General features: G+C 49.2%; 1 pseudogene; it reads left to right on the top strand.

Annotated features, from left to right (window-relative positions):
• The first annotated feature begins 1981 nt into the window (after positions 1–1981).
• On the top strand, positions 1982–2126 carry LOC147994648 (5.8S ribosomal RNA; annotated as a pseudogene).
• Positions 2127–8491: the final 6365 nt, after the last annotated feature.

Below are 8491 nucleotides of genomic sequence, written 5' to 3'. Positions count from 1 at the left end.
AGAAACAGAACACACATATGTATAGGGATACTTTAAGTCTGGGTATGTATCAGCTTTACAGTATTCTTACCATATCTCATGTCAACCTATTTCCTTACTTTAATTGATGCATATATTTTAAGTCCTATATTTATAGAATTCTAATTTTCTGATTCTTTTAGTTGATTATTTGCTTGTTTCTGCATGTGATTGCACACATGTGGATGACGGAGTACAATTTATGGCATTCATTTCCTCCTTCCATTGTGTATGTCCCAAGGACCAAACCAAGGTTAACTGCCTTGGCAACAAATATCTTTACTATTGAGCTATTTCACTCTTCCTAGTATATTTCATAATGTATTGTTACAAGCCCAATTGCTACCCCGTGCCAAAAAAGGAATGTTTTCTTGCTGGTGTGTGCTACAATCTAAAGCATTTCTTTAGATTAAGACATTGTCCTCTTTAATACCCTATTATGATGCATATAATGTCTGTGGGTATGCCGAAACACATATACACACATAATTTCACTGACATACACTATCGGTGCCCAATGCCCACACCGAGATGGTACCGAGAATCGGGCGAAAGCCTGCGGGATTAAAGAAACACACACACAGGTTATTATTAGCCATTCTTTTGTAAAATTTTTAATGATATCACTTCAATACATAAGCTTAGAGATATACACCCACAAACTCTCACCTACAAACTATATAAGAAGGTTTTTTATCAATGTGATATAAAACTAGAGATAACTTGGAAGAAGAAATCTTAACTGAGAAAAAACTCTTCATAAGATTGTCCAATGAAAAAGCCTGTGGGCACTTTCTTGATTAATAATTTTGTTGGAGGGCCCAGCTCCAGAAGGTCGAACTTGACTATCTAGAAGAAGTAAAAATCATAACAAGGTTTCTGTAGGTGAACCTGTGGAAGAATCATTAAGGGAGAAGGCCAAGGGGGTGTCTGGTCCTTTCTCTGGCCTGTGTGAGTCCCTCCTCTCACTGGGAGGCGTGTCCCCGGGTCCCTGTCGCATTCGTGGCATGTGCCTTGGCCGCCGGCCAAGTGAGCGTTTAGGGAAAGGCGGGGGTCATTAAGGAGTGGTGCGGGGAGGGTGTCAGGTCTGGTTCTTCGAGGGACCTCCTCCATTCTCTCTCTCTCCCTTGCTCTTCTGCCTATGTCCTTGCCTCTGCCTCCACCACTGCTGCTTCCGCCGCCAGCACATCCCTTGCCCGCTGGCCAGCCAAGGCCCTCGGCTACCGAGGTCATTGTGCCTCTTTCTGGACCGGCTCCGTGATCTCATCTCCTGTGCACTGGGGGGGGGGGGGGGCGGGGTACGAGGTGGCAGGGACCCGCTCCCTCTCCTCAAAGCACCTGCCACCCCTCTACCTCAGCTCTCCTGCTCTGAATGTGCCGGGGTGTCTCTGTCGCGTGCAGGGGGTCCCTGTGCCACGGGTGGGCTCTCGCAGCCTGCCCAGCCTTTTGGGCCTCGCCTGTCAGTCCTGCTCCTGTCTGGGTACCTAGCTGTCCTGTTCCAGCGCGGAAGTTTAAAGACCCCGGGGAGGGGTCGCCCTACCGCCCGTTGGTCATAAGCAGGAGAGCTTCCCGTTTCCTCCCTCCACCTGGTGCTCCCTGAGACTCAGCGGGCCCCCTCCGGCCGCCGGTGCTTCCAGAGGTGGCGGTCGGGGGGGGGGCCATGTCGCTGGCCCACTCTGGGTGCCCGTGGGGTCCCGGCCTGAGCGCCCGACTTGCCCGCCCATTGGCTGGCCGCCACCGGGTGCTGGGTTCTCTGCGTCCCATGTCCCGTGTGTCCCGCCTTTCTGTTCCTGACCCTGTCTTTTTTTTCTTTTCACATGTATCCTTTAATTTCCCGCTGGCTGGCCTGAGGTGGAGCCGCCTGGCAGTTGGCCCCTCTCTTCCAGTGCAGCAGGGGCGGGCGGGGGAGCTTGTGCCAGTGTTAGCACCCATAGGAGTCCGTTCACACCCCAGATACCGATAAGACTCTTAGAGGTGGTTCACTTGGCTTGTGCGTAGATGAAGAATGCAGCTAGCTGCGAGAATTAATGTGAATTGCAGGACGCATTGATCATGGAAACTATGAACGTGAAAGACCCCCTCCAAGAAAGGGAATTGTACAAGCCCAAGGCCCTCAACTATAGAAGTAAAAAGTAAGTTTTCAGATACACAGACTCAGAACTAAAATAAGCCTGGGAAAGTTCAGATGTGTCCAAGCTTTGTGGGACAAGCTGACCCATCATTTAGACGAAACAGACCATAAAAGAAAACAAAATACAGAAACCAATCTAAATTATTGATATTGCTTTATGGGCCACCTAACAAGAGATAAACCCCTAGCCCCTGACATTCTGGAAGCCCCAACCTGCACGTATTCTCTTGCTGTGTGCCTCACTTGAATGCACCAACCACGCATCTGCTTCTGTAAGCCTGCTTCTGGTCCCCAATACCCTATAAAAACCCGCCCCTGGTTCTGTTAGGCGCGCCAGTCTTCCGAATTGACTGGGAGGCCCACAGATACCTGTGTATCCTGATCAATAAAAATCCTCTTGCAGATTGCAGCCTGTGGACTCGAACTGGTCATTGGGCTCGAGGATCTCCCTCCTGAGGGAAGATTCTCTCTGAGAGTCTTACAAACTCACTAGAGGCCCCGGGTTCCTCCCGGGGCTACACCTGCCTGAGAGGCGCTTGAGGATCAATCGCTGCCACGCCCCCTTCGGTTTCAACGCCTTGGGGGGGGGGTGGCGTGTCGCGAGCCCCCTCTGTGCAATCGAGGGGTTCTGCTGCTTGGACTCTGCTCACAGGGCCTCTCCCCTCGGCCCTCCGTCTCCCGAAGTTCAGACTGGGTGGTGTCCAGCAGTTGTCCACGCCCGGTGGGTCTATGTGGGCCTAGATCTCCCCATCCACCGGCGCCGCGCGCCGGCCACCCTTCTTGTGGCTCATTCCTGCTCGCTCTGGTGCTCCCGCTCCCGTCCTTGCCCTCTCTCCCCACCGTGGGGACACATCGGCGGGGGCCGGTCCGGTGCCTGGGCGCGAGAGGGGCCGGGGGACGGTCCGGTGCCTGGGCGCGAGAATGGCTGTGTCACCCGGGTCAAGCCTCCAGTCTGGTGGGAGGTGGGCCCCGCCCACTGGGCCGCTGCCACGCACCCGCCAGTGCGCTCAGAGAGAGCAACCTGCGAGGGTCGGACTGGGGGTGGGAGGATACCGCACCCGCCGGGGCTGGTCTCAGGTACCTCTCCTCCCCCCCCCCTCATGTGGGGCCGTCCGCTCGGGTGCCAGATGGCGTGACGCTGCAGCGTGGTGCTGATGCGACTTGTCCCCGGGATGTGGGAGCTGGCCGGGGTAGAGAGGTCGCAGGCCCCGGCCTGGGACCCTGGCACCCTCCCGCTCTCCTCTTCGTCCGTCAGACCGCGGCCGCGCGCGCCCTCCTTTCCTCCTTCCCCTCTTGACCTCTACCTCAGATCAGACGTGGCAACCCGCTGAATTTAAGCATATTAGTTAGCGGAGGAAAAGAAACTAACCAGGATTCCCTCAGTAATGGCGAGTGAACAAGGAAGAGCCCAGCGCCGAATCCCCGCCGCGTGCCGTGGCGCGTGAAATGTGGCGTAGGGGAGACCCAATCCCCAGCGCCGCTCGTAGGGGCCCAAGTCCTTCTGATTGAGGCCCAGCCCTTGGACAGTGTGAGACCGGTAGCGGGCCCGGCCCGCTGGGCCCGGATCTTCCTGGAGTCGGGTTGCCTGGGAATGCAGCCCAAAGCGGGTGGTAAACTCCATTTAAGGCTAACTACTGGCACGAGACTGATAGCCAGCAAGTACAGTAAGGAAAAGTTGAAAAGAACTTTGAAGAGAGAGTTCAAGAGGGCGTGAAACCTTTAAGAGGTAAACGGGTGTGGTCAGCGCAGTCCGTCCAGAAGATTCAACCCAGAGGTGCACGTTCGGCTGTGCCAGTGATCCCGGCGGAACTTTCCCCCTCCCCTTTCCTCCCGACCCCTCCACCTGGGCGTTTTTCTCCTCTCTCTAAGCATCCCTCTGTCACTGTCCCTGTTCCTCCCAACAGGGTGTCGACGGGCGGGCGCTCAGGAGGCAGGCGCGGGGGCGCAGGTGCGGCTGTGGGTGGGGTTGGTGGGTGACCGCCCCTCCCCCACTGTTCAGCGATAGGCCTCAGCCAGGCGCCCTTCCACCTTGTCGGTGCTCCTAAACCGGCTATGAGACCACTGGGAAGGCACTATGGGGAAGGTGACTGGGGGTGCAGTGTGGCACAGCATCACTTGAGGGTCCCAGACCACCCCGTCCCGAGTGTTACAGCACATCCTCTCCATACAGAAGACACTTACAGACAGACAGACAGTCACACACAGACACGCACACACACACACACACACACACACACACACACAGACACACACACAGAAATACATATTTAAGTATTTAAAATGATGTTTAAAAAAAAAAGTTTTCCTGTTTAACAGACGTTTAAAGGGAAGTTGGCTGACAGAAAGTTTTTGTGGTTTTTTATTCTCTTTTTTACCAATAGGAGGTAGATCTGTTGGCCCTTTTATTGAAAGCCAAAGTATTAAGTGGCGAGTCGATGTTTCAACTTTTCCCATTATGTTCCTTTCAGGAAAACCAGGGACTGTTGTTTCTTTGGCTTTTCCTTTTTGAAACAAAATGAAAGGAGCTCTACCAGTTGGCCTAGTTTCCGTGTTCCTTTTCCCTCTGCCACGGTATGCTCGATGCTCGATGAAATAAAGTAAATAAATGAAGATTCTAGTTATTTATTTGTTTGGGAGACCCGAACCCTCTCTCAAGAGATACTTCCATCTCCCCCCTCCACACACACAAGGCCTCCTCCCTGTATGTGGGGGAAGGGGGAGGGGTGGACAGGAGCTAGCTGAGAGGGGGTGGGGTGGGGTGGGGTGGGGCTGGAGAATGTGCATGTCCCTGAAGGACTGTCAGGGAAATACTGCTGCTGCCCTAGCATGCTTTGCTTCAGCCATGAGCCAGGCGGTGCCTCTTTGGGGAGGGGGGGGGCAAGTTTTCTGCCTGAAATCAGTGAGTGATGATTTCAGTGTGAATGTCTGATCCCTCGCTGTCCTTTCAGTGCTCTGGCTCATGGCAAATGACTGAAGAAAACCTTAGTTAGACTCACACCCAGCTGTTTGGAAATGGTAATGGAATTGATAGCACACCCTCAGGGAAAGAGGAAGACTCCCTTTGCTCACTCCCAGCCTCACCCTGCCAGCTCTGGATTTCTAAGTAAGGCTGAATCTGAACCATATTACAGGATTTGGCATTTCTGATTCATGTTTAATGTTTAGTTAAATAAAGCTTGTGAAGGGCTGGAGAGATGGCTCCGAGGTTAAGAGCACTCACTGCTCTGCTCTTCCAGAGTTCCTGAGTTTCATTCCTCAGAAACCATATAGTGGCTCACAACCCTCTGCAAAGGGATATCCCGTGTACTCTACTGCCATGTGTATATAAAAAGGGCTTTAGTATACTCATATAAATGAAAATAAGTAAATAAACCTTTAAAAGAATGAAACAAAATGAAGCTTGCAAAGAAATTGAGCATCTTAAAATGCCAGGCATGTCTATCCACTACTTTTATTTTTTTTTGTGTGTGTAAAACATAACCACAGAGATGGTTCCCCTTTTATTAACCTCGATAGCACAACTGGGACAAAAGTGCAAACTATCATCTACCTATCTGGGAGTGGAGTGGTTGGATACAGGGAGATGGAACATTTGCAGTTAGTAAAGTTCTGTTGTCGGTTTTTTTTCCTTTCCTTTTTGGTTAGATAACGGGAGCTTTTTTTTTTCTTTTTTAAAGTACAAATTTTGTTTTCTGTCCAACATTCTGATCATAGTTTCCTAACACAAAGCTCTTTCCAGATCCGTCCTCCCCATCCACCACCCCATTAACCCCAGGCCTGTCCTTATATGTGGTTGATGCATACCCAGGTGAATCTCCATCAGAGAAAGCACGATATTCCCATCTCCTATAACTGTCAATGGCAGATGACTTAAATGCCAGTGACTTCGGACTGACTCCATTTTTCCCTTGGAGAGCTGGGTTTGGATCTGTTGAATGAAGGCAGGTCCTGGGTTTTGAAACAAACAAACAAACAAACAAACAAACAAATACACCAAAAAATATTTAAAGCAGGCAACAACTGCCTGCACGCCAAGAGACTGTTGACAACTCTTTGGAGCTAGTACGATGTGAAACTTGCTTAATAAAGTAGAATCCACGCAGCACAAAGGGAACACTTTAACAAATTATGAGGGAGAGAGAGAGAGAGAGAGAGAGAGAGATCTGTTTATCTCCCTCCTCTAGTTTTTCAGACTAGAGATTTCATCTTCCTCTGTCTCTGGTGCTGGTGGCTTTACTGCTGGTTTGGGGGGATTGGGATAGGGATAGGAAGAAAAAAGTCTTGAGTGCTGATTTTAAACACTCTCTCTCTCTCTCTCTCTCTCTCTCTCTCCAGTGCTCTCTCTCTCTAGAGCACTCTCTCTCTCTCTCTCCATCTGCCCCTCTCCATCTCCTTCTCCCTCTCCCTCTCTCTCTCTCTCTCTCTCTACACACACACACACACACACACACACACACACACACACACACACACTTCCTAGGATGAAAGAAAAAAATGAAAAGGAAGGCACCCATGGTGATGCCTGACTTTGATCTCTCTTTGGTCTCAGCACTGTAGAGGAATATAGGAAGGCTTATGTAGATGCAATGTGAAGAATGTGACATAAGTCAGATTAGATAATGGCTAGGTAACTGTTACCTAGCTATTCTGCCATTTTGTTGCAGTTACTAATATTATAAGGACACTTTCTCATTGGTTGTTTCTGCTGTTACTGCCGGAATTCATTACATATTCTGGTAGGTTCTTCTGTGTGATAACACACTCAGAAACCAAACACTGTAGAAGTCAGTCTACTGCTTTCTTTGTTGTCTAGTTACCTGCAATAATCCTGGACCTGGACCGAACACCCAGCAGCATTTCCCAAAACCATCCATGTATAAGCTTTTATAAGCTGGACAACCAACACTAGAGCGACAGTGCAGACAGAGACTATTTGGAACCGGACTTCCATTTTGAGTTTTTGTTTGTGTTCTTGTTTTTTTTCTCCGGTCCTGTCCTGTTCTGTCCTGTCCTGTTCTGTCCTGTCCTGTTCTGTCTTGTCCGTCCTGTCTGTCTGTCCATCTGTCTCTCTGTCTTTCTGTCTGTAAATCCACACATATAGTTCTTTCCACGTCTTATATTTCAAAACAAATAATGCTTGTTGTGCTTCTCATCTAATTCAAGGGTACTATTCTCTAGATCAGAGGAGCCCCCTTACAATTCTTCACAGGTAGTGATGACTGGGGTGTTCAGTGTGACTAAGCAGGAATTATATGGTTGCTGCCATTATGCTTGGTCTTACCCAAGGTAGGGTTTCAGGGCATGGTTGCCAAGATAGCAAACAACAGACAGTGATTGAAGAGATGGAACAATAACGTACAATTCTCCCTCTCTGTCACTGTTTCTCTGTCATTCTCTTTGTCTCTCTTCCCTCCTTCCCTCCCTCCTCTCTCAGACCTGAATGAACATTGGAACTAAAGTAAATGTTCAGTGAAAAGAAATCAGATGCGGTGCTGCATGTCTTTTATTGCATCACTTGAGTGGTGGAGGTGGGTAGAACCCTGTGAGCAGGCTGCAGACCGGATCCAGGTACTGATTTCCAGGGTTTATGTGCAAAGACCCCTGACTCAACTAAAGAAATGAAGAGGAAATTAAAGAAACAGATACAATTAACTTGGAATAAACCAAACAAACTAAGGAAAAGGAAAGGCAGTATTGGGGTGGCCTGGCTTACAGAGGAGGGGCAAACATTTATTTGCCAGTGCCTCCTCAGTTGAATACACACACACACACACACACACACACACACACACACACACACAGAAATGCACACAAACACACACACAGAGAGAGAGAGAGAGAGAGAGAGAGAGAGAGACAGAGACAGAGACAGAGACAGAGACAGAGAGGGAGAGAGCAATCAATCTGTTAATCTGTTTGTCTCCCTCCCCTAGTTTTTCAGACAGGGTTTCCCTATGAATTCCTCTGTAGACTGATTTCTCAGAGGGCAAAGTTGCTGGCTGTTAAAGGTCTAGGGAAAACAGGAAGATCTAGATGCAATGTGTAGGCCTAAGGGAACTGTTAAGACCTAGATGCCCTGTGAAGGAGGCCTACATCATATATACATATGTACACACATATTCATATGTATGAATATGTATGTGAATGTGTACACTCAGGTATCCTTTATTTTATTAGCTTATTTGAATATAATTTCCATGCTAATCAAAAAGAGGAAATTTTCTTTGGCATCGGATTCTTCTTGAACAAAAAATGGGTGTAAATAATCATATATTCAGATGTTATGTCTAATATTGAGAAGATATTCCCAGATATGGTGTTAATCCATCATAGTCCATGTGT

The sequence above is a fragment of the Rattus norvegicus genome, chromosome 4 (genome assembly GCF_021556685.1).
Source record: "Rattus norvegicus strain SHRSP/BbbUtx chromosome 4, alternate assembly SHRSP_T2T, whole genome shotgun sequence".
In the NCBI taxonomy this organism is placed as follows: Eukaryota; Metazoa; Chordata; class Mammalia; order Rodentia; family Muridae; genus Rattus; species Rattus norvegicus.
Note: the sequence above shows the minus strand (reverse complement) of the source record. Positions and strands in the feature narration are given on the sequence as shown.